This window comes from Echeneis naucrates, chromosome 5 (genome assembly GCF_900963305.1).
Source record: "Echeneis naucrates chromosome 5, fEcheNa1.1, whole genome shotgun sequence".
Taxonomy (NCBI): Eukaryota; Metazoa; Chordata; class Actinopteri; order Carangiformes; family Echeneidae; genus Echeneis; species Echeneis naucrates.
In genome coordinates, this window is record NC_042515.1 from 21,499,837 (window position 1) to 21,526,984 (window position 27,148).

Below are 27,148 nucleotides of genomic sequence, written 5' to 3' on the forward strand. Positions count from 1 at the left end.
CCTTGATCTGAAGTGGAAAACAAGTGAAAAAACCAGTGAAGAGGCTCTTCTTTGTTGGTGCTTAAGCAGCCCTCAATTAGGTGTTCTGCTTTAACTTTGAGTAACAAGTTGCAGCTTTGGTGTGAATAATACAGGAGTCATTTGTAAAACATTTCTATGAAACTTTGGGAGTTATGAAAACTTGGCTAATACAAAAGCACTGCTGATCTGTTTCATTCACATTAAAGCTACAACAGACAAATGCTGAATTTTATACATATTTATTTATTTATTTATTATTATTATTTATTTATTTAACAAAAAGTCAGAAAATACAGTAAAATAGCTGGTGTTTGTTTCCAGACACAAACACCTTTCTCTTATCCAGTCAGGTAGCTAAATGACAGTCAAGCATAGTGGAAGGATTCAGGATATTTTCTTTTTACTATATTTCTTTCTATTTCAATAATCTATGGCTTAATATGTCTCCATTTGTAATGTATGGCCTCAGGCAGAGGTAGCAACTCCCGCTCCGACTAACAACTTCTCTGACTCATCTACTGATCCCTGCTAGGCATTCCCTCTAACCCGTCTCTGTATAACAAATTAACGAGCTCAGGTATTTATCCCAGCTTTGGGTTAACGTTCCGGAGAGTGCAACTGGACTACAGAAAATTGAGGCTCCTTTATACTCAGATTACACAGCATTTAGCCGGCCCCTCCCCCGGACACTGTACATTTTTTGGAATAACGAGAGGGGAGGGGCGTCAGGTGTGCCCGTGCAGATTAATGCAAAGCCCCTGGTAATGAAAGAAGGACGACCGCCACTCCCTATGCTTCCTTTGAAGTCCATTGAGACGGGGGGAGTACAAGTATTTCCCCTGTCAAAAGGAGCCCCCAGAAGGTCAAGATCCACACACAGCCCCATAGAGGCCAGCAATGATAAGAAGGACCAGGATTAGGCTTGTCTGACCTTGAGTTCTCTGTCTCCCTGATGTCAACCATACACATACAGTCTTATGTGTGTGTGTGTGTGTGTGTGTGTGTGTGTGTGTATGACTGCACCCACTAATTTCTCACAGTGGAGAACAGCTGAAGGTGAGGAGGCAAGTTTTGTTCCTGACTTTCCTCACTTTTTCTTTGCTGCTAAAAACAAAGTGCTTAGCTGTGGGGGAGAGTGTGATACAAAGTTTGGTCCAAGCTGCATTTTTTGTCAGCAAAGCAAATGAAACCTGACAAAAAGTAGAAGGTCAAAAAAAAAAAAAAAAAAAAGAAAATCTCCTGCTGCATGTTCATACACATAAAATAAGCATTACCAAAAAAGTGTTAAGGGTCTGTGAAACCCAGGGATGGTTTATAATCAAGTCTTACTTACAGTTACTAGAGCGAAGAGGTTAGAGATGGGAGACTTGGAAGCTAATTGAAAAGAAAAAGCCTGGAACACAGAGACAGGGAAAAGGGGGTGAGGAGGTAAACATGGGGGAGGGTGGGGCTGTGTGTGGATCAGAGCTGCAGGCAGCCCGCCTACAGAGCAGCGAGAGATGCCACTGATGGACGTGTCCGACATTGTGCTAACAAGCAGCCTGTGGATTACATGGCGCACATATACACACTGAACTACACGTGCCAGCAAAACATACGGCGGAGTGCATGGATAGTGTATATTTAGAATTTATACTAAGAACCATCCATTGGCCATAATCTCCTCACCATGACCTTAATACACACATTGGAGTTATCATGCTTAATATTTTCATTGATTCCAAGACATTATTGTGCACTAATCACTGTTTGTGTTTTCACACAATTAATCCTCTATAGAAGGATGTGTCGGTACAGTTCACCACCACTATTATCACCAGTGACCTCAGGTGTTGTGATATCAATCAGGGCAGAAATGTTTTCTAAAGTGGTGCTGCCCTGATGAAACACGTTAGGTTGATTTACTTGACTTATGGAGTGCTACTCCAACGAGGTCATCATGGTAAACGAACCTAGTGGATTGTTGTGGTTAGAGAGGCCAAACATCTTTAATAGAGAGCCCCCATTACAGAGCCAGCATGCAATACATGATATTTACATAGTGAGATTGTCTCCAGCTCATTATGTGGATCTACCATTTTTGGAGCAGTAAAGGGGGAATAAAATTCTGTTAATCTGAACCATCATGGTGGGTTTTTAAAATTGTCGCTTATAATTCCCCTTTGGATAGAATAGTCATTTACCATCCAGTCCAAATCTAGCACTAAACATAACCAAGCAGGAACATGAACAAATCCTGTCTCCAACCTGAAAACTGCTAACAGCAACGAGGGCATGACAGATCTTTAGACCGTTTTTGGAAGTACTTGTCGTCCTCATAAAGATGGACAACAATGCACATACCGACTAACACATTTTTCCTGATCCAAAGCATGATTCTGTTGCTAGATAGAGGGTTTTAAATCGGCTGAGGGATTTCTCAACCAATCCCTGCCCTGAGTGAGAAGAATGTACCCTAGTGTGAGTGGATTGTCCTCGCAAAGGATTTCTATCCAGCGAACAGGGTGCCTTCCAGCTGTGCTTCAATCCAGTGGGGTTAAATTAAAGGCAAACTACACAGCTTGCGGTGTTCACACTCTTGTTAAACCCAGAATCTCTTAGTTACAGTAGCCTGGCTCATTTTCAAACTGATCTTCTCTAGATAATCGTCACTGACAATATATTCATTTCCAAAAGATTTTAAACCAATGACGCTTCACTGACTCTTGAAGCTGGCTGTAGTAGTCTTGAAGGGTAAAGTGGCATTCGAGCCACATCCATCGGTAAGATGCCAACCAGTTACAACTTGCCATCACTTCACATTGATACCCCTCTTCCCAGATCTGCGGATGCTAAAGCGCTGCCATGAGCTGGAGCCGCTAACTCATGATGAGCCAGAGCAGTAATCCCTGTTCTTCTGACCCTTTGTGAATGTCATCATCTGATCAGAAAATGCCCCCCCTCGGCATCTTCTCTTGACTCCAGGCTGATTGAGGGGATTTGGAGAGAGAGGGAATAATGAAAGAACAAAAAAAACAAAAAAAAAAAACAAGAATGAATACAATGGGCAGAAAGAGAGAGGCTGACGAAGAACACATGCTTATTCACAGAGACAACCCAGAGGGGAGAGGAAAGGCTGCCAGCCAGTTAGTCACTGGTACTGTAGATGAAGCACAGTCAGAGCAGCAGATGGCACTGATAGTGTTGGGGAGGGTGGGGGAAAGTGGAACACTAAGACAAGGCTCATTATCACCTCGCTCTGAATCACATGGCAAATCAAACCCTGTTCCTCAATCACCACCAGCACCTCTCACTTTTCGTCAGATAACGACAAATTGCTCATCTCCAGCATGGCCTCAGCTTCTGAGCAGGAGGGAGCCTCGACCATTTTCTTATCAGTGGTAGTTTTGCCCACACTAATGAGACTGGCGATAATTCAATCTTCCAATCTGATTTGGCACCTTGAGAAGTCATTGTTTATGTTTCGATATTTTGGGATTTTCCAAATTGCCCCTCAGAATTTATGTCTTATTTGAAGACGAATTTGCCCATCTGTTTCTGTCTTGTGTGCGGTACAGGCCTCCTCACATGCTCCAACTTAATTTTATAATACACAACTTTCGAAATAGCACCACGGCTAACTCATCCTACCATGACCTTGATCCCCGTGGACAAAATGGGGCTGCTTTATCGGTGCTACAAAGGCCAGGCTGTGCTCTTTACCAGCTGCCCACATAAGGTTTCATCATGACTGCTGCAGCCTTTTGTAACCTCCTGCTCAACCCATCCGCTATGCTTTTTTATTGGCAACCCGGCCAGCTCCAAACCGCACAAAGACCAAGAGTTTAGAACATGAAATGCAAATATGTTCTTCTTGACAGCCATGTTTTCGTTGACCCTCCAGAAAAATACAAATTTCAGATCATTTCATTTGAGCAAATCCGATCACAACTGTTTATAAATACTGAGGGGTTCCCTAAGGCCCAGCTCACTTGTAAACCCTCAAAGGAACTGGAGGTAGTTAGCAGCCAAGCAAGGCTGAATGTGATCCCTATCTGAGGTCGCGACTGCGCGGTTGTGTGTAAGGGAGAATATGAGCAAGCCAGCAGAACTATCAACATTTAAGGATGTGTGGTCTGGCTAAAGTGGATGAAGGTTTGGAAGGGAAATGAGCTTGAATGTGAGACTGCACAACACGCTCTGCTCCCTGATCCCGACGGTTGGGTTGGCTAGCCCTCTAGAGAATTGAGTTCAAATGTTGTATTTTACAGAGGAACCGAAATACACCCTCAACCCCAGTCTCTGGGTGACGCAGCTGTTTCTTTTCAAAAGCAGAAAGCTTAATGGGCAAAACAGTGATGACGTCAGCTAACACCAGGACAGAGTTTGGCAGCGAAGAAATGTCCGCGAGTTTGAGATGTGGTGAGATCAGAGGTCAAAAAGGATTTTTTTATGGTTCAAGTGCATTGCTGTCTCCTGTACATGGCACCTTAGTCTAAAGAAAATACATGTTCTGGTAGAGCAGTAATTTCCGCTTCTGCTCTTGAGGTTGTACACACAGCACCATCAGGATTTACCATTCTGACTGTGAAACACCACTACGTCATACTTCTGTACTGTGCACTGCAACCCAGAGAATTTAACTGCAGAGAAACTAGATTTTGTAGATTAGATCCTATAATAAGGCATTATTTTTCTTTCTTTTTTCCTTTGCAATTTAAATTTTCAGATTCCTGAGACTGTTGCTAATAACCAAATCTTAAAGCTCTTTCCGCTGTTGATTTTACTCATTGTTCATGATAACGATGTCTACAACTTCCCCACAATGTTAGAGTAAACAGTCTTATCTTTAACAGCCGCTTGTCATCCACTCCTCCTCCGCTCCCTATTGCTCCCAGGATGTGGTTGAGGTTGGAGAAAGGCAGGTGGGTTATGTAAGCAAGAGTTATGGGTTTGCAGCGAAGTGTGTGCAGATGTGTGCGCGTGAAGGTCCAGATGGAGGTGTCTTGCTCTCAGAGTGTTTGCAGTGGTTTTTCTACTAAAATAAACCCTCTTGAGCATCCTGTCCCCTCCAGACAGAGTTCTTTTTATGTTTCAGACATTTAGTCGACACCTTTATCCAGACTGACATGAAGGGGAGGCTTGACAGAAGACTTGCACTTCTAGATCACAAAGAGTAGCTTTGGGAAAGACTTAAATAAGACAAAAGAGATTTCTTCTCTTCTGAACATCCTGGTTTGCACTCCAAGCTTTCTGATCAACAACCTAAAGATCAAGGTGCGCTTTTACTTATCCATATCCGGGTTTCAGCTCACAGCCCCTTTAGTATGCATTACAGCCAGTGTCACTTATCTGTTTACCTCTTTGCTGTTAACTTGTAATAATCACACACTCTCAACTGGAAGTTACTCTTTAGAACTGGCTTAAGGATTATGCAAAGGAGTAAGTCAATACAGGTTAAGTCTCCATTATCACTCAGCCAGGACTCTTCCCCCTGATGCTAAATGCCACCGGTAAATGGCTCCTTTTGTAGTGTCTACACAATAGAGAAAGGAAGGGGAGATAGCATCAGCTTGTGTCTCTAATCAGTGGCCAGGTCTGACTGACAAGCAGCATTATTAGCATGACACAGGCTGAGGAATGGGAGCCTCCAGATCACAATTTACACGCTATATGCTAACGCTGCTCAAGTCAAGAGTCTGTCATAACAACAGGTACCCTGGGGATAGCATCCACACGCTAAATAAACACACACACAACCAGGAAAGAGAAGTCTGGGAAGAGGGAAGTATAGTGAAGCTAAATTTGTGACAGTTTACTTACATAGGACATCACACAGACTTCTTAGCCCTTTAAATCTTTCTTACCTGCAGAGAAAGAAGAAAAGAACAGACATGCAGAATGTTTAGTGCATTTCTTCAGCACAGAGTGTTCATGCCACTGTCAGCCAGTGGGTTCGAGTTCACCATTTGCTCCCTCCAAAAGAAAGAGGGAGACAGAAAGTGTGACTGGATGTCCATATTTGGCCGTGTGGGTGCTCCTCTAGAAGGTCTCTGTTTAATAACACAGTGCCTGATCTCAGCTGGTTGAGCTGATGGACGTTTATTCCTCTCTATTCCCAAAACACACACACACAGACACCTCGTGCCAGTGAACAGGATTCACGTGAATAAAGCTGATGTGAAACTACCAGTTTTTATTAGCGCTAATGCCACTTGACCCCACAGTGGAACCAAACCTCCAAACGGGACCACAATGGTAATGGCTGATAGCAATAATCATGGTAACGGTGAAAAACGTGCAATGAAAGCTGTGGAGCAGTCATGGTTCAGTTAGGTTCAGAGGGAAAAGGCAGTGGATTGGGTTAAACCAACCTCACTCTGTTTATAGGACCTTCGTCTCCAGAGTCCCGAAAATAAATGGAGGTAAGGATGGTTAAGGTTCAGAAGCCGCCCGAACTTAATCCTGATTTGTTGCTTTATACTAAACCAATATTACTACATCTGTTCTGTGCTGTTACTACTTCTACCGCACTACTTCGTAGGCACTGGAAGACAAAGAGCACATATTCTTTCATTAAACTCCAGCATACTATAATTAAAATGATTACATCTAAAGTGCCCATTTAAACTTTCGCTGTTCAAATTTGGTCGGCACAAATCTGTACACACTGATTATACTAAATATTTCAAAAAATATTGAAGTGAATGTGCTCTACGTCAGTGAATTTTCACAAGTTCTTAGAAAAAGCTTTACAGTTGTATTGAGACAGTTTACGGTATAAAGTTAGACGAGTTGATATGTTTATTTTCTCAATGGATTGAATAATTGTGTGTAGTAGCAAAGCCACAAAGAATCCCAACTGCAATTTCAACCAGCATTAGACAGCCTTTTAGTGCCTTGCAGCTAATGTTTTGGATCACTCTTAATCCAACAGCAGTCAGCAGATTTTCAGTAAGGAAGCTCTTGTGCACACGGTAGACAGACAAATAAGCGACTGGAGTGCAAACACATTTAGCTGATAAAGAGCCAGATAAGCAGCTGGCTGCCACCACAACAACCACGAAAAGGGAAGTGAACAGTAAACCTGACTTCCCCATGTGGTTATAATTAGAACTTCAAATTAATGCTAATGTTGCTCAGTGTTTGACGAATATGCAAATACACAACTGTGACTACCAATTCTGCATTAACATATCACTCAAGAGTGATAATGTGCCGATGCTGTAGTTGTGATAATTTAATAAAAGTGCTCTAGGACAGTCTTGCTTACTTTGATGAACTGACCAGTCCAACAGGTTGACGACATCCAAAACATATGGAAATTGTGTATTCATTTGTATTGTGCAACTTGTTTTCGAGAAAAAGGTGAAGGACTTTTGATGCTGCTAGTGCAGCCAATAACAGAAGCATGAAACTTCTTGAAACTATTAACTCAACAAAAAACAATGTGGATCTACTACAGCAGCAGCACGGCTCACGAGACAGACGGGGAAAGGGGCTGAGCTTTCTTTTAATTCCCTGTCTAATTACTCGTCCCTGGCTCACCCCAGGTCAAAGACCCTGCAGGTCCCACTCTAATCCGTCTCCTCAGCCCACTTCAAAGGGCCTTGATTACAGGGAGGGGAAGAATGGAGTAAGAGAAGGAGAGAAGGGCAGGGATGGATAGATGGAAATGACAGAAAGGAAGGAAGGTGGACAGAGGCTGAACGGAAACGTAGTGTATTTTTCTCTGAGCCGTCTGGCTTGGAGGTCCATTCAGCTTCCAGCTGATGCTGCTGTGCTGGCTTAGCTCAGCTCTGGAAGGCATAAGCCATGTGGGACTCTGCTAAGATCTGCTGCATTTTAAGGGTATAAAGCACACACACACACACACACACACACGCCTATGCACTCACTCAGTGATTCTTCCATTGTCAGATAAATGGCAGACTGATTCTCAGTGCGGTCATAAAGCCAAGTCGACAAATGTAGCATAATAGCAGCGTTGTTTCTTTGAACATCTGTATGTTTCCGAACTTTTTCCAATCTTCTGCTGAGACTTTCTAAACTCTCCCATCTATTACATGATTTTAGGAGCCAAAGCATTCAGAGGGAAGATAAGGAAAGGCTTTGCGACTACTTGAGAGAGAGAGAGAGAGAGAGAGAGATATAACATTTTCCAGAACAAAAGACCACTATAATCATAACCCTAGACGAGTAGGTCCAGTACACCGTGTCCCTTTGCCATTGTGAGATGACAAACTATCGTCTCTAGAAACAAGCTGCCAATAATTTGAAAATGACAGCGTATTTACTGTGAAACATCACACACTTTGTTTTGCTTTTCTTTTTGGTACATCTGCTCATGTCAGCGCCCTGGACTCTCCCGTGGAATCAGTATTCTCTTTATATCAGGCATGGTGACAGTCACTTCTGTTCCTTCACATTTGATTTGCAGGTATTCCAAACAAACCAACTGGGCTCCAGCTGACGCTATAAAACAGATCCCTTCTAGTGTGCCCAAGGATTTTTTTCCTCCAGGAAACATTCTCCCAGGTGCTTGTAACAATGAATGAAAACAGCTTTTGTGCAAACTGAATCACTTTTGTGTTCAGAAGCTGAGAAGAAGCCAGATGCATTTGGTGGAAAACATTGTCAATAATTAGTTAAAAATTGCAACTTTTCAAAGCCAAAAACTCATCTTGACAGAACATGAAAATAAAGGATCCCTGCTGGCACATACTGCTTTTCACCTCAACAATGCTGCAAGGACTGTATGTATACAGATTTTCACCCACTTCTTGTGAATTTGGAGGTTTTAAAACTCAAGTACAAACACAAACACAAGTTTTAAGGTGTCCTTTCCAAGCAGAAGTTTTAAGAAGAAGTGAGGGGGAAAACAGATGAGGGAAATGAAGGGGAGAGGAGAAGAAAGACAGAGGAGTAGGAGGACAGACTGAAAAAGGCCCGGGGCTATCTCTCTCTCTCTCTATGCTGTGGATGATCAGTGGCTGGAATGAGGTTGGCCACTGGCAAGACTTGTCTGTCTGCAGGTTTAAATTTAGGCTGAATGAGACGCAGCGCTTTTCCTCTCGCCCTCGCAGTGAGCCAGCGAGTAACTTGTGGAAGCCAGGACTGAACGAGCATATTATCATTTCTGGCTCACCTCTGTGAGGAGGGGCGTGGCCACCCAACATTAAACATGACTTGAAGCGTGCTGAAAATGACCTCTTGTTTATAATGGTCTCAGTGATGAATTCAAGTGAAAGTGTTTTCTCCTGTAAAAAGAATTACCTGAACCTTTGCTGAACATTTATAACGGATGAACATGTGCACTAGGATGTTTAAGTCTTGCGCGTCATTTTGAGTAATTGTAGTTTAAATTTAAAAGCATACTTCCCATCTACAAATCAAAATCTTAACATTCTGTATACATTATACTCTTAAGTTCTGGACCACCAGCTAAATTTCCACCGTACAAGGTAGTTTCAGTGCCATTTTTTCCTTTGTGTTCACTCCAGACAACAACAGTGAAATTCGAAAAAAAAAAAAAAAATGTATCAGAAGACATCAACTTACCACATTGAATCTGATTCTACAGTGTGCAAAACACAGTTCAAGCAGAGGTAATGATAACAGGGAGATGTCTTATCAGACCTTCTGATGTGGAAAGTCTGACCAGCATTCAAATCAGCAAATAACGCATAATTGCGGACGGGCTCATTCAGGTCTTTGAGGTACACATCTTTTTTCATCAAAGAATACGGGTCGGAGAGTATCTGTTTACAAGCTATTACTCACTTCCCTTTCTTGCTGGCTTGTTGTCCACATTGTGCTATCTTTTCTGTAATTGCGCCTCATTATGCCAGAGTGATAAGGCAACGATGAAAAAGGGACACCGCCTCTCATGTAAACATTTGGATGTGATTTTGGCCCATTCGTTCTTAGCTGTTCTTTCTCAGTGCGTCTGTGTGCGTGTCTGTGTGTGTCAGTGTTGAATAGGGCTGGGGGGTGTAAACCTCTGACGAGAGACGAGCTGCAACCTTCTCAACAACAACTGAGGAGAACAGACAGCGTGGAGTCTCTGCAGCTGTTTCTGCACGGCCGCAGAGGGGAGCTTTTAATTGAATGTGAATGCGAGTTGCAAAGGCTTTTAATTTGGCCTTGGCTGGAGAGACACACATCAGGGGTGGGGTGGGGCTGTCAGGGGAAGGAGGGAGGCGGGTGGGGTGGGGTGGGGGGGACTTGGCAGGAGCAGGGGCTTGAGGTGAAGACAGCCCCTGCCTCATCCCCACCATCACACACCAGTACCCTTCTTCTTCAACCCACACATCACACGCCTGTAATTACCAGCTGTGAGAAAAGTGGGAAAACAAGAACATTTTACAACACACCACAACAACAACAAGACATTGTGATGTGCAAAGATCAGGCTACAACATCCGCTCAGCCTGAAATCAAATTAGGATGCACAGAAAAAAGAAGAGGGAGAGAAATGGGGGGAAAGAGGCTCAGCTGTATCCTTGTGTAATGAGCGGGATGGAGACACGTGACAGCTCCAGTGAGGTGGGGGGGGTGGGTGGGGGGGGTCTGTGTTCAGTGTGTGTCGGCTATATTACAAAGCTTCACTATGAATTTAAACAGCTGCCCCCCCCCCCATTAGCTTTAGTGGAAAACATTGCATGAGGAAAAGCTGGAAATACAAGCATGGGGTAATCTTTTGATTGACGCTGTAGGTAAGGAGGGACAGAGGGAAGTTGAGAGTTAATAGCCTGAGATAACTAAACTCCCATCAGTGAGTTTGATTCTGGGTTTAATGTCCTTATGTGAAACTCTCCCTTGAAGTACTTGGCTGACGTGCATGCACTTGTAATAAGCGCAAATGCAAGCAAAAACAGCCGGTTTTGTTTGCTGTCTTTCTGTAGCATGGTACTGTTTAATGTCACTGATGAGCACAGTTTGTTGTTGTAGCACACCCCTCTGATGCGTATGCGTGTGTGTACACATACAACCGCACAAACACAAACAGACAGGCAGGAGGAATGCCAGCCTTGTGTACCTCTCTGTGAAAAAGCACACATACTCAGCACTCCTCCACGCTGCTGGGCCAAAAGACAGAGCACCTTTTCAACAGACAGCACTAACTCATGGGCTTGCCATTAAACTGCCCCGGGCCATGGCGGCGGTGTGAGGGCCAAAGGCATGTAAACACCAGACGACAATGAGCAGACTGACCAGAGTGCACGCTTCTGTCATTCAAAGCCTCTTTACAACCCTGTTCCCACAAGCCGCAGAACTGCTTTGGAAAACAATACGCTTACTTTGCATCACTCACATTCTGTCAAGTTAGCCTCAGTTGGGCCAAGATGAGGGAATAGCAAAGCTCCAAACCAGAGGAAGGAAATTTTTTAAATCCTGTGTGTGAACTCACAGGAATGCTGCCCTGTTTGATACAGACAATCCTTTGAGGAGTTTTTTAGAGAAGGACAGAAAGTTTACTGTGAATTCTATCTCAAATTTTTAATGCATCAGTCTGCAACTCAGAGAAAAATATCATCTCAAAAGTCTCATGAGGCCTTTGTTTGGACTGTTTTCAAATTACATCTGGAGATGTTTAAATGTCATTAAAATATGTGCTGGCTGAACGGGTTTGGCTCAAATTACAGCCCCAAAATGGCTTGAGAAATATGCAAGTCTAGCATCGCACCTCATCATAAGTTTTTCAACAATCATGCATAACCACTGGTGCGCAGCTTTATCAGTCACACATTTGCACTTTGGTAGTGTGAAATCTAGTTCAGTGGGAAAGTAGATAAAAGCCTTGTTTCCTTGTAAATTTATGAAGACGAGAGCAGAGGTGGAGAGAGGGAGTGAGGGGGGAAAAAAAACATTGGTTGTGATGGTGGGTGGAAATGGTTGGGAGCCTCAGTTCTGTGTGAGTGTCTGTGTGCGGCCCTTGCCAAGAAAAACAAGGCCTGAGCGACGCTGGGATCTGATTTCAGCATGGAGGCATGGCAGGAAACTGGTTCCTCTGAAGGGGGGAGGTAGGGTTGGGGTTGGAGAGTGGGGGTGATGTATCCAGAGAAAAGGGAGAGAGATTTAAAGAGAGAACAACCTCCCTCTTCACTCCCCACCCATCCACCTATGATGGCTGAAATAGTGTCGTGGGTTTGTGTAGGTGGTGCGTACGTCATCACGCGTCCACAAGTCCCCGATGTGGATCCATGTGCCACGGAGGGGTCAGCTCAGTTCAGAGCCTTGTATCTGCATCTGGATCGCAACTCCATGGCTGGAGAGCCAAAGGGATACTACTCAGCACATGTGCAGAGAATTAGCTCTGGCTATGCAGCGTTCAAGGGCTTAAAAACTCTTTGTTAGTTAGCCTCCATGTAACACGTTACTCCACTTGTATACAACAGTCTTGATCTTATTTGTCACTGGATTTGTTTTTACTGCTTCTAGGCAGCGGTACAAGGACAGTGACTTCCAGTGCACTCTGTTGTAGCAGCAGGCTGCTGGCACTTCACCGCGGGGGCCCAGTTCAACTACAAGCGGTACAAGAGGGAAAAAAGGAATTGAAGCCATTGGCAAATAAAGATTCTGCTCCTCAAAGGGCGAGAGGCTTGTTTCAAGATGAACAAACCTCCTGCGTGAGGGAGGATGAGAGATGCCTGTCAGAGGTTTGTGTCAAATGAAAGTCATTTCCTCCATAAACAAAGCAAGTACTCTTCCTTTTGTTTTTCCTTCCTCATGAAAATTTTTACCAGTGTCTCACAGAAAGCTGCCAGTTTCTGGAGTTGATTCAAATTCAAATTTCTCTCACTTTAAAGCTAAATTACAAATCAAAACAACAAATAAAAAAAAAAAAAAGAAAAAGAAAAATTCAGCATTACGGCTGGCTATTGTTTGAAATGTTTTGAACCACACCTGGGTTTCATTACTAATACCAAAACCATACTTCTTTCATACCTTAAATTAGCAAATATAGATATATTTCTCTACAAAACCCCTGTTATTTCAAAATAGAGGAAAAGGCCCAACTATTTAAAAGCCAAATGCCATCTCAATAAAAACAGAATAAAAAGGTTTTCTGAAAGAAACTTAGAGCTAAGCTGATATTATGCTGGTGTTATTTTACAGAGCCATCTTAAACCCTCAGTCTATTAAAAAGTCTGTCTATCAGACAGATCAGCTGTCATCATAAGGGTTAACCAAAAATAAAATTTCTTTATAGTCGGCTGATGAAGAAAATGGATGACTATAAATAAATTAATTAATTACTTTCTTGGGCAGGGCGGCGGCATAGTGGTTAGCAACCAAACCCACAAGAAGATTGTGGGTTTGGTTCCCAGCCTGGGGCCTTTCTGTGCAGAGTTTACATGATCTCCCCGTGTCTACGTGGGTTTCCTCCCACCATCCAAAGACATCATGTTTGGGTTAACTGGTGACTCTAAATTGTCCGTAGGTCTGAGTGTGAGTGTGCGTGGTTGTTGGTCTCTGTCCCGCTTTGTGTGTTGACCCTGTGATGGACTGGTGACCTGTCCAGAGTGTATCCTGCCCTCACCCAGGGTGATCTGGGATTGGCTCCAGCACCTCCTGCGACCCGGAAAAGTAAAAGTGGTTGAAGATGAATGAATGTTACATTTCTTGCTTTTGTTTCACTAGTGTGTGTTCATTTTTTTTTAGCACATCATCTTGCCATCTCTTCTTCTGCTTCTGCAATCTGGCACCAACTGCTAATATTCATTAAAACATGCTTTTATTCATGTTTTGCAGAATCTCCTGAAGTTCTGTTAAGATTTGGCAGATGCCAAAAACATGCTGAGGATTGATACCCAGCCCTGGCTGCCATAGGGCACTGGAAATCTGCCAAAGACAATTTTACCAGCTGTGTTTTCATCTCTTAAATAGATCAAATGGCAATTTCTTCCAACACCACATGCATTACACTGTGTTCCATATTATTATGCAAATTGGATTTAAGCGTCATAATCATTAAATTTTTTGTTTTTCAATTAAACTCATGGATGGTGCTGGGTCTCAGGGCGCTTTGGATCGCTGAAATAAATCTCGGACACCTGTGATAATTAGTTTGCCAGGTGAGCCCAATTAAAGGAGAACTGCTTCGGAAGGACGTTCCACATTATTAAGCAGACCACAGGTTTCAAGCAAAATGCGAAAGAAAAAGGATCTCTGTGCTGCCGAAAAGCATCAAATACTGCAATGCCTTGGACAAAGAATGAAAACATAAGACTTTCACGAAAACTTAAGCGTGATCACCATACTGTGAAGAGATTTCTGGCTGATTCAGACCACAGACGGGTTTCGTGCAGATAAAGGCATAATGAGGAAGGTTTCTGCCAGACAAATTCATCGGATTAAGAGAGCAGCTGCTAAAATGCCACTACAAAGCAGCAAACAGGTATTTGATACTGCTGGTGCCTCTGGAGTCCTGCAAACATCAAAGTGTAGGATCCTCCAGAGGCTTGCAGTTGCGACCTACCTATCCTATCCGGCCACTCCTAACCAATACTCACAAGAAAAAGTGGTTGCAATGGGCACAAAAATAAATAAAGACAAATTGTCCAGCAGTCTTGTTTACTGATGAGTGCTGTGCAATCTTGGATGGTCCAGATGGAAGGAATAGTGGATGGTTGGTGATAGCCACCATGACCCAACAAAGCTCAACATTAGCAAGGAGGTGGCAGTCATGTTCTGGCAAGAATCATGGGGAGCGAGCTGGTAGGTCCCTTTGGGGTCCCTGAGGGTGTGAAAATTACTTTGGCAAAGTATCCACCTTATTTTTCACAGAGGCACGGAGGCAAGACAGAACGCAGCCAGCTTCCGGTTTTTTGTGTGACACTTCCGGTCCAGCACTCTTCACCACCGTGTAGCTATTAGCTAACTTGTGTCTACCGCAGCTACAGAAAGATATTTGCGATTTTTTTATTTTATTTATTTATTTTTTTTGGTCAAGTAATGGCTTTAAGGAAAACCCGGGCCTCTTGTGAAGTTACGGGCTATAATAATAACTGGTATAAATGCAAAGTTTATGTAGAGGGGGAGTGTCTTAAACAGAGAAAGAGGGTGTTTCTTGAATGAGCTCGCTTTATTCTGAAGAGTTTGTCTTTGTCACCTCTATTTTTCATAAATTCTTCTATTTTTGTGATTACATTTCCAGAGCTGAATTGTACCAAAAGATTGGTTTTGTTGGTATTGTTGGTCAACATTAGCTTGCACCGTTAGCTCCGGTAAAGGGAAAGTGGCTGACCGGAAGTGCCGCACAAAAACACGGAAGTTGGTCACTATTTACTTCTGTGTTTGAAAATAAGGTGGATATAGAGTAACCCAGACTACTTTCTTCCATCTTCCAAAGAAGAGATGTGCCCTCCATAGTAAATTCATCTTCGTGCATGACGATCTCATGCTGCAAAGAATACTTCTGTGTCATTGGCTGCTATGGGGATGAAAAGAGAGAAACTCATAGTGTGGCCCCCATCATCCCCGACCTCAACCCTACTGAGAATCTTTGGAGCATCCTCAAGCAAAAGATCTATGATTGTGGGAGGCAGTTGACATCAAAACAACTCCCAGCTCTGGGAGGCTATCCTGACATCCTGCAAAGAAATTCAAGCAGAAACTCCAAAAACTCACAAGTTTAACGGATACAAGAGTTGTGAAGGTGATATCAAAGAAGGGGTCCTGCGTTAACATGTAACCTGGCCTGTTAAAGATGTTTTTCATTGAAATAGCATTTGATTTCAGTAAATATGACCTAGTGCTACAAATTCAACAAATGAGAAATTGCAGATCAGTACAACATATAAAATGTTTTGAAACTCTGCTGTACATAATAATTTGGAACAGTGTATTTTTGGAAAAAATAATGCTATCATTGGGTTTGTTCAGTAAAATTCAAATTATACTCTAGCGGTTGATGACTTGAAAATTATAGTGACAGTCATTTGCAGCTACTATTTAGGAAAATCAGAGAAAAATATCTGCATATCTGCAAATATTTGCATAATCATTTGGAACGTGGTGTAGACCCCAGAACTCTAAGGAAAGACATGGTGTTGCACCCAAGACAATTCTGGCCCAGTGTGCTGGAGGACACTGGGACCACCAAGAGCAAAAACACGAGGGACCTGGCCAGCAAACACAAACACAACCATATTGCCCATAACCAAAGGCAAGGATCCAGCATCATTTCCTCCAGGAGCCAGATCCAAACCCGACCCAACCCTGTCCGTCAATCCCTTTCCTCACCTCTTTCATTTGTGCCCTACGCTAGGCGATTCAAAGGAAGTAATGACGCCAGATGTGACCAATCAGGCTGATAAAGAGCTGGGTGTGTGTGGACCAATGCACAGCTGTGGATGCAGCTGTGCATGGCTGTCAGGCCAGGTCGCTCGCTTAGAAAGAGAAAGCCAAATAGAGGGAGGGAGGAGCAACAGTCGTATAGCCCTAAAATAATCAGGCTAGAGAAGAACATGGACATGTCTGAAAGATTCATCTTCTACACTCCTGTCACTATAAACCTAATAAAGATTTGCGTTAACTTTGTGTTTTTCAATTCCCCCTCTCTATCCTGTTCTCCTCAGCGTCTCCTTCTCCTCCCCCCACTCTCGCTGCTTCTCTTCCTGTCTTAAGCTGAGACAGGGCCTGCTCAACACATTAGCGAGATATCCTGTTCTGACAGCAGCTTTAGCCCAAATCCAGCCATCATGAAGAGTTATGCCATCGAAGCAAGCTGAGGATTGGGGAGACATAATATGAATCAAACCTAGAGGGACTCGTTGGGAAAGAGAGTGGGGAAAAAGTGCTCTTGTAAAAACGGCAACAGTGACAAAAAACAGGAGGCGCCACAGGCTTGTGAGAAATCCTGTTCGATGTGCTGACTAAGTTTGCATGCATTCAAAATAATTGATCTTAATCTGATTAAAGATTGAGGCATGCATTGCAACGATGTGGGGACAAAATTGATATGAAAATTTTGTGAAAAGGGTCAGATAACTCCCAGACGTCCAATATGCTGCCACATATTTTAGGGATTTTCTAGCAGTAAGGGAGCTTGAAAGTTAAAGAAAGCCAGATGACGCCATTAGAATTAAGAAAAATGCCACTTGACTTAAAGAAGTTATTAAATAAATTTGTATTGGAGGTGAACTTTTGAAGTTTGTGACCTCTAGAGGCAAAACAAAGAGGATTTTACAAATTAGTAGTAGCTGAAATTATGTGATTGAGTTTTTCTTAAAGTGCACTTACAGCTTCTTTCCTGCCTTAAAAAACTGAAAGTAGCACAGGCTTGCTCACTTTCCTGCCCTTTTTATTTTCCATGTGTCTTTTGTCCATCAGTCTTTGCCTTTTTTTTCTTCTCCTTCGCTGCTGCACAATTCAGCCATTTTATGAACAATCTGCCCAAATTAAGATATAGCTGCAGCCGAGTGGCACAGCTGCACGTTTTCAGACATTTTAGATAAAGTTATGTGATGTTTCCTGAGGCAGATTTTTTTTTTTAGGGGGGGGCAGGCAAGACCCCCCCCCCCAAAAAAAAAAAACAAACTTGAATGCTTGTAAACTAATTAGGACAAGATGGATGATTCTATTGACAGACGTTACATAGACTTCCTCCAAGGTGTGTGTGTTGTGAGGATGACTGCCACAGTATGATGCTTCGAGTGCCGCAGTTCCAAAAAAAAAAAAAAAAAAAGACTCGAGTAGTTACGTACTTCATTTTCAAGGAAATTACAGTGAGTTGTCATGTTGACACTTTAATCTTAGTACGGTTACATTATCACAGAAAAAACCAATGTGATTAAAAAAACACCCTGTTTTCATTTATGTATACATAAATTGATTTGTTCAGATAGCTTTCAGGTATTTTTTCAAGTGCTGACAACCAACATTTCTGCAGCTATGACAAATTGGTATTGCTTAAGTAAATTAAAAGAAGGGATCAGTGACAAGGGATTTTGAAACTTGAACACCAGGTTTTTGTAACCACTTCCAAACATGTAAACATTTTAAATGAAATCTCAGCTTAATCTGACTGTGCCACAGTAATGACAACATTGCGGGATTTAATGAGTTGACATGCTGTGAGCCTTCCTTTCCCCAGGCTTGGTGGTTGGGATGAGTGTTAGCACAGGTTTTGTTTTACAATAACAGTACAACGGAAAAAGCCAAAAACCACCCCCCCACACACTTTTCTTTAAAAACAGGCACCACTGTTTTGTCCGAGCTTGTAATCCAATCTGTTTTAATGCCGTTCAACTCACTCACTATCGACTCAGTAGCCTCTGAATTCAGGCTTAAGGAGGACTAAATGTTGCATGCAGAAATTGGATTCTAGAAGCATTTTTTTAATGTCTCTCAAAAGAGCTGACACAGCTACAGACCAAGCGCACAACAGGCGCTCTGTTGTGCGCTTGTAGAACTCTCTACCACCACAGGGCCTCACTGGATGAATGTGGACCTTTAAGAGTAAACCACACACACACGTACACTAATATACACACAAGCAGACATGAAGGTAGGCAAAGAGGCGCACACTGTGTGCACATACAAAAAGCAGCCACAACCTTTCATAATTAAAACCCCGTGTCGCACACAGGATGTTTGGACGTGAGCGGCCCGCCACTCACAGCTATCACATAAACAAACAAAGTGACTAGAACCTGAGCTGCGATGGGTGAAAGCAACCGCACACCATGTCTTCAGCTGTACAACAATCTGGAGGACAGAATACCCCAAAACGCTCACACACAGCACTCTCTCACTTTCAGCTTTGCTGCTAAAAGCAGCCCTCTGAGGTGTAAGGATACAAATGATCTAATCCAGGATAAACATATAGCTGGGCGGTAGAGAAGAAGGTTTATGTGTCTGTGCGATGGATTGAACAGCGTGCCAGTGTTTTCGCAGGCAAACTACCCAGAATACCTCCTGGTTGCTTCCCGTGCAAATGGAACACCAACATCTGAAAACACCGGCTATTAATAAGAACTGTTTATGAGCCGTAGCACTGCCTCTTGGATATACATGTGTTTTTTCATGCCCTTAGCACTAGTTTATGCAGGTAGTTATCAGCCTGGGTCCACATGAAGCATGTACAGGCTAAAGATGGAGTTACATGGCTATATGCTCATCACTGCTATTACTTTCCATCAATGCTGATTGCTTTGACACTTGCTGCTGTCCAAGCGTGGTGATAAAACAGATCGGTTTCGCTCATGCCAAATTAAAGGCTGATATACGGCTCCCCTTTCGTGACAAGCAATCGGTGCCAGGCTGAGAGTGTGCGAACCAGCCACAGAGTTGTAATTTTAGGATCCGACAAAGATAACTGACGTCTGAAAATGACAAAAACACACCCAGGCACTGGCGAGGGCTGCGCTGTAACATGCAAGCCAGATTATGATGTAGCGCCCCACACTGAGAATAGTAGTGGCACCTGTTGAAGGGGGGCATTAAAGAGCAAGTTGCCCCGTCGGGGTCTGAACCAAAAACAGAACAGACTGAGAAGTCATCCTAATGTCACGTCAGATTTTAAAGATACCACCTTTTGGAAAACATCAAATAAAACTCATAAAATACAGCACAACGAGCCTCAGCACAAGACGCAAGCAAATTTACAATAAGCAAGTTAAGTTATTGGAGCATTTAGCAGCTCAAGAGGCAGAAATTTCTGGTTGTTTGCTTGATCATTTTTACAAGGTTATAATTTGTTATTGTTGTGTTTATGGTTTCACCTGCTGCCCCCCTCAAATTACCTAAAAAGTAATTATAATTGCTTTGGAATAAATGATTCCTCTAAGAGCTAAACATCCCAACCCCAGAGAGTCTGCTCTGTCAAGTCTTACATTTGATGACATGCAAATGAAGCACAATAAAAACAAACACACACAAATCTCTCATGTGAAACAATAACCACTAAAGTTTTAATGTAGAAGCACATCACTCATACTGGGAGAAAAAATGCTCAAGTTGAATTTCAAATGAAGAGTCGAGATTTGAGAGCACAAGTAGCAAAAGCTCAAAGTGTGCATAAGTTTTGGTTATAGTCTGGAGCATAATTTGAAGGGACAGTTTTAAAAACATTGGAAGAGATTTAGGTCATTACGGGAGCCACTAAATATCGCTGTCCCTGATTGACTGATGATGTCTAACTCCAGCACTTTGACCACACGGGGCAGGGAGATATTAATTATGTCTGTAAATACACCTCTCCCTGGTCCAAACCCCCTCCCCACACACACGCACATCATCTGCTTATTCATTCAGGCCTGACTCAGACCAGGGAGATGAGCTCAGCTCCAGCTGGATGCTGAAGCGATCTTTAACTCAGTCACCCACTTCTCTGGCCCAGCACAGCTCAGGACGGACCTGCGCTGCCAAATTTACCATGGCTGTCTGCTGTAGTCCCCGAATCAGAACCGCTCTAAATCAGCAAGGCTCCTGAGAAGAGGCAATATTTCAATTGCAAGCCGTTTCCAGCCAGATCGGTGAACGTGGGGGGACACTGGGGCCGTACAGAGTCTGCTAATGAAATTAGAATGGCTCATCTGTGCGGACGTGAACACAGCTACAGTACACAGTCCTCGGCATGCTGCCCGAGCTCTGACTGGGCCCAGCTTTAAGCAGATTTATGATCTCCGGTGGGGGAACAGGGAGATTTTTGGTCCAGACCTAAATCATGACTGAAACGATGAGAAGCTAATTAGGAGAGCAGTGGAGCAGCAGTCTGGGGACTGTGTGGTTTTCAGTAGGTCCACCACCACTGAGCGTTGTGGCACATACAACAAGCCACGCATGGTAGCTAGCAGCGGTGTAAAGTAGGCTAAAGTCCATATTGAGCTTTGTTTGGAACTTGAGTGTTGAGTCACCTCCAATTCAGATTTTCTGGTGGTACTGAAGTAGCCATCTGGGCAGCTTTCAGTAGGCTACCCAGAGTGCTCAGAGCAAGTAGCTGTTCATGGTTTTGACAAATGTGAAACGTGCTCAGGGACTTATCCCCGAATAACGTTAAATGGCAACAGGCCTCTTCCTAGCTCTCAAGTCCAACGAGATGGGTAGAAAACTGGTTCAGTCTGCACTGCGGCAGATCTGGCCGAGTGGAAAACATTCAGAGGCAGTGGAGGCTGCTTTTCCAGCACAAGCTACAAAAATTAGGAGAGGTAAAATGACAAAAACACACCAGTGTTAACATTTAAAAGTAAAACATATTGACTGAATCCCAGCCCAAACACTTTGTCACAGTAGAATGCTCATCACCCGGTCCCCACCTGCTTCACCAAACCCAGGCCACCACCCTACTCTGACTAGGCAGCATGTGTTGGTAATTTGCAAGCAGTTGATGTTGATTAGCTGGGTTATGACATTTTGCGACCTCGGCTGTAGGCAAGTACGTAGACACACATTCTCCAATTAGTCCTGTGGTGTTTGGCTATCAGGCTTTACGGGGCCGTAAGAGGGAGTTTTGTGAAAAGTCTACAGGGCTTTAGTTAGACCCTCACAATGCATTATACATACCAGAGCAGACACACCTGCATTTACTAATATAGTTATCCACAGAAAGATACATGCATAAAATCAGTAAGGCCATTTAGTATTCAGTCATTTACATTGAGCAGCTATGCTTATCTGAATAAAACAACTTCCCAGCCGTTACAGCTAACGATGTGCAAAGCAGAATGTGCTTTTCTTTTCATTACAAGCTCCATGTCTCTCCCCTCCAGTGTTGTTATCGCCTACATAAACACAACTTGAACTGGTAACAGTTAAATTGTTCTTGTGTACCTTAGTGATACGTCAGTAAAAACTGAAAATTACAACTGATTATCATTTAATTGGTCATTGAAAAAGCAAAATGGAACCAACTTCTCAGTTATGAGAATTTATTACGTTTCTGTTTTATTCAACTGTAAATTAAATCTTTTTTTTTTCCCGGTTGGCATTATTGGACAAAACAATTTGTCACATTGAGTGCTGCAATGATGGCTGTTTCCTAAATAAAATAAATAATTCATTAACCAAAAAAAAAACAACCCAAAAACTAAAATTTATCCAGTGGGGACCATGAAAGTTAAAAAAAAAAAAAAAATCATCCAATACTACTTGGACCAACAAACAGTGGACCGACTAACAAACAGGCTGGCACACTGGTATCGTCAGTGCTGTAGCAACTTGGGTTAACATCGGCAAAGTCATACAAAACTGAATTAAAAAAAAGTAGTCTGACGACAATCATTCTCATTTGTCCAAATGTTTTCACTCTTTTGTTCTGTTTTGGCAGCGATAATCCAGCAGCAGTACATCATAACACAATATTGCTATAAGTGAATGGGTGACAACAGATAACAACCGGCCGAGAAACAGCTAGCAGACCAGATAGCCATGTCAAACGTCAAACTCTACAGAGGCCAAGAGCTGTCTTCCCACCTTCATTCACTCCGTCAGATTGACTCCATTACAGTGACAAGATGTAATGTTCTAGCAACAGAATCCTTTGCCTTGTTGGACAAATTTACAGCAGCGCTGTTCTTGGATCCTATGGAGCTGAAATGACTTCATAAAGTGAAGTTGACATTTTGAGTGCAAAAGCAGTAGCCTGAAGTTGAGAGGTTGGAGCCAGGATACCATGACTGTTTCCTTTCTAGTCGGACATATGCGTGACTGTGCAGAGCAGCGCAAACCAAAAAAAAAACCCTGATCTACACCAGCTCATGCAGCGATTGTCAGGACGCTCTTCTATTGGAGGGGAGTGAGGGGTGATATTACTGCGGCGACAACCTTGGCGAGCATTACCAAGTTCTCAAGTTGGCTTCCTGTGTGGGAACCACAGAGACCAAGATAAAAGCTGAGACAGTCATCCACAGGACCCACCACTGCCATTCTGGGTCCTTAATCTTACATCATGATGTGAGAGCTTGATGTCTGGGTTGATGTGAACTTCAACAATCATGCAATCTTTGATGGAACACAACAAAAATTAAATTAATTCTCTTTCCTGTGGTACACCTAATTGAAATTAGGGTTAGGGTTAAACCCAAGCCATCACCCTATAATAAAAGCTTGCAGAAGTCGGAATAGTCCAAATTTCACAAAACTTCCCAACAAAAGACCTACAGCTTAATATGTCTCAAAAAAAGATTAAAACCCAGGAACACACACTGACACAAACCACACACAAAGACGATTTGATTCCTTACAGTTACACATGGACTCCAGCAGAATATTATGAGCAAGCTCTCTGGGTTCTCCTTGCTTGCCTACAGGCTAGACTAGTTGGCTAGACCTTTTTTTTTTGCGAGTGTGTAAGTTATTTTACCCCCGCTTGTCGTACTATTCCTCTCTCTCCCAGACATGCTCTGATGAAGAGATAAGTTGAAGGTCATTCGGAGAGAACAGAGGCTCCGCTCAGGAATGTGTGGAATCACACTCTTGTTCTGTGGACAAAAAGCATATCACAGGCTGGTATGGTGTCATATGGGCCCGTGTCATCACTGCAGTCAATCTGAGCCACGAACAGATGACTTGATTCAGAAGAAAAAATACAGTCAGCATCCAGCAAAAACCAAATTTTTCTTTGAATTTTCTCTTTTATTATTTGAACAAAAGAAGAAAGAAATTACAGCTAATTTTGAGTCACAACGAAAAAGAGAGATTCATAAAACAACGCTGGTGACTGCGTTACAACTGGAATTATCTAAAACTGCATCTTGTATGCAGCTGTTTGTGCAACCAAAGCACTTGTTATGTTGCTTAAATGCTCGGAAAAGGAAAGCTAGTAAATAACACTGGAGTGAAAAATGGGAAAATGGGACGCAGCTCTGAAGACAGAATCTTGTAAAAATGTAATTCGTTTTACTTTATGCCAAGGTGGCGTGTTTTTTTTCCCCCAAAAAAAGCGAAATTCCATATTCTGATATCACTTTAACAGAAACCACTGACATCAAACTAATGAAATACGACTACATTACAGCTTATCTGGTTTGAGAACCGCTGTTTGACTAGGCAACAGGACACGACTTTCTTCCCCACACCATCAATCACTCTCATTACTCAAAACTATAAAGAGATCCAACTGATACATGAAGGATATGGCTCTAGTGATAACTGAGATCTTTCCTGGCAATGTTAGTCTTGCTCTACACACACACACACACACACACACACACACACACACACACACTAGTAATGTGTTTGTGACATGTGAGCTGCCCAGCTGCTCCTATACAGAGCTCTGGGGGTTGGATGAGTCAGCAGAGCTTGAAGTACTTGAATACAGCTGCTGGAGCTTTCATACTGCACAAGAGGAACACTATAAAGCTCACTGCTGACATGTAGAGCTCCACTAATCACCAGAATGTACAAGCATGGACATTATCACAGAAATCAAGCAAATCAGGCTCGGGAATAAAACTTGATATGCTATAAATTATCTACATGTTTCCATCCACAGGAAAGATACGCTTATTTCACTCAACCCAGCTCTGAACTACATGGAGAGTTTTCTTTTTGCGTGACTTTTCGTAAATGAAATTCTTTGATGAGCAGGTCCTTGATTTGTTTGTAGCTCCTGCTCAGCTAGCATGAAAAGGAATGAACACACTGATGGCATGACGGACATTCCTGTATAGCCCATGCATAGCATGAAGAAAAAAACAAACACAAAGAACAAGATGACAACAGGAACAAGATGAAGAGGAAACAATACTCATGGTAACTAGTGTTTTGGGACATCTTATGCCACATGGTATCAGCCCGATAGAAAGTGGGGTGTTTTATCCCAAGTATTGTCATAGTGAAAGACATCCTACGCAGCAGAAGTACAGAGCATTTGTCTGCATACAACTGCATACACGGGGTTAGAGCTAGCGATAGATAAAATGGATAATCACTGGTGCTGTCAGGTGGTGAGTGAAGTCAGACCATCGCTTCTAATCACTAATCAAGTTGTCACCACCTCAAAATGCTGTATAAATGTGGTGCAGTCGAAATCTGAAATAACATCTCATTGGTAGCCAGCTCAGCTTGCATGTCAAATCATCCATTTAGCCGTGTCTGCCAACATCTCTCAGTTTCAAGCCATGCAACCTTAACAAGGCACCAACAAAAAGCTTGGAATATCTGTCTATAAGCATTGGCTAGAGAGAAATATGGCCTCAGAAGATTTGCCCAGGTTATGTGAGAGGTTACCTATAATTGTGACATTTATATTTTGCAGATACGGTTAGAAGATGATGTTTAAAATGATGACATTTGGCTTTTTGGTACAGGCCTCTCCCTGCTGATATGGGCCTCTGGACTTTTCCTTCACTTTGGTGGTCCCTGTGCTGCCAGCCTTTTACCGCAGTCACAATGGACCACACATTCAGCCCAAAAGGAGGAAACACTTGGGCTGAAAGTGAGCAGTTGGTCAAAAAACTGGACTAGACTTGATGTGCTTAGATAAGCAGAACCGTAGGGATCTGCCCCTTAGAGTAAAACAGCAGACAGGGAGCCAGCAGTCAGCCTCCAGGCACTGCAGCTTTTGACTGGAATAGTGAGATCCTGTTTTCATTGCACTCCTGTCTTTGTCTCTTTCATATTTACTTTCACCGATATGGTTCTGAAGCCCTTTTTTTCTGGGCTCCAGATGGGAAACTGCACAGGAATGTTTTCTCAAGCCTTCTTTAGGGTAACCAGACATACACCATCCCCTTCTTTGTCCCTTCTTGTTTTACATCGTACAAAGCTCCTTTCACTGCATCAACACACACTGTGTAGACTTGACAAGATGGTGATGTCACACTCGCTAATCAGTGTGCCAAGTTGCCAATTTAGCACAAGCCTTCACAGCTGAAATGTTGCACGTCAAAAAAAAAAAAAAAAAAAAAAAACCTGTTCCCGTTCTCCCTGGCAAGCAGCCAATGTCTTGAGCCAGCGCTCTGCAACCTGTGTTGAAAGATCACACGTTGTTTCCTCTTTTCTTCCTCAAAAACTGCAGTTTTCTTTTCTTCTTTTCTTTCTCAAACGTGTTAACAAAGAATATGTTTAGAATTTGCCAAAAGCATCCTCTGCAATTCTTCAGATCAGGAAAGTGCACAACGTGTGTCTCCATTTGAAGCAAGAATCATTTCTCCCCATTTCTGGTACCTTTGTAGCGCTGTGTCCACTTCCCTTTTGTCCACTCAGCCTGCTGTGATTATTCTAAGCTAACAAAGCCGACAAACCCGAGCCGTGCACACAGGCTTCTTTATTGTTTCATAAACTCAAATAGCTAAATGAGCCATTCCTCAAGCACGCCCTCCCAGAACATTTCCATGCTGTGGTGCTACTGGGTTTAAGATGTGGACACATGAGTTATTAAGCTTGACATGCTAACATGTTTTTCCTTACTCTGCACCAGAGCAAAAACTTGATTTTAAAACACACAGTCCGTGGCTTATGGTTAAATGGTGCAGGCTATGAGAGGTGTGTGCCTGAAGGATGAGAAAGCTGTGTTCTTATCATTCATCCAACTCTGAATAATTCATAATTCCCCTCATGCGCCTCTAGATTTTAGCTCAGAGAGCTGTCCTCCTGAGCTTCGACTGTTCTTGATCACTTTCTCTTGACATGTCGACCGCCTCCTTCCTTTTGTCTGGGCCAAGAGCTTCTCCTTTAAAACATGCCTGTTTATTATTTGGAGATAAACCTCTGTAATGAGCTTCACAAAGGCAAGATATTTCTGAGGAGGCATAAAAAGCTTTGTTGAGTGAACAGGCTAATTGACTAAAGTGAATCATGTGTTTGTGGGCGAGCGTTCCTTGTCTGGTTACAGCTGAATGATTCTTGCTCTTGTGATGAGGTGGGTGCAGCTTTTCCCCATGTCGTAGCAGCTGGACAAACAGCCCAGTCAGCCGTGGAAGTCCATGTTAGCTGTGTTTCCTTGGGAGACACGTTAACAGGAGGAGGCTGGGTGTCACAGTGAGGAGCAGGTTGAAGATTACCGTAGTTCCTGTTTAAGTGATGCAAATGACATGCAGCTGAGTGGTCTTTCTCCCCACATGAACCCTCTCTTCGCCACTTTGAACCTTCCGCATGAAAGTTAGTGCCCCCCCTCCCCACATTATGTAAAACAGCGAACCTTATGGAGAGTCCTGAGGTGTGAGCCCACAGAAACACGCTGGGAAAAAAACCA

The 27,148-nt window shown here is 42.9% G+C and overlaps 1 protein-coding gene across 3 annotated transcripts in view; it reads right to left on the reverse strand.

The window, feature by feature from the left end:
* Positions 1–27,148, reverse strand: part of pdzrn3b (PDZ domain containing RING finger 3b) — a 90,443-nt gene that overhangs the window by 40,746 nt on the left and 22,549 nt on the right. The window lies entirely within an intron of this gene.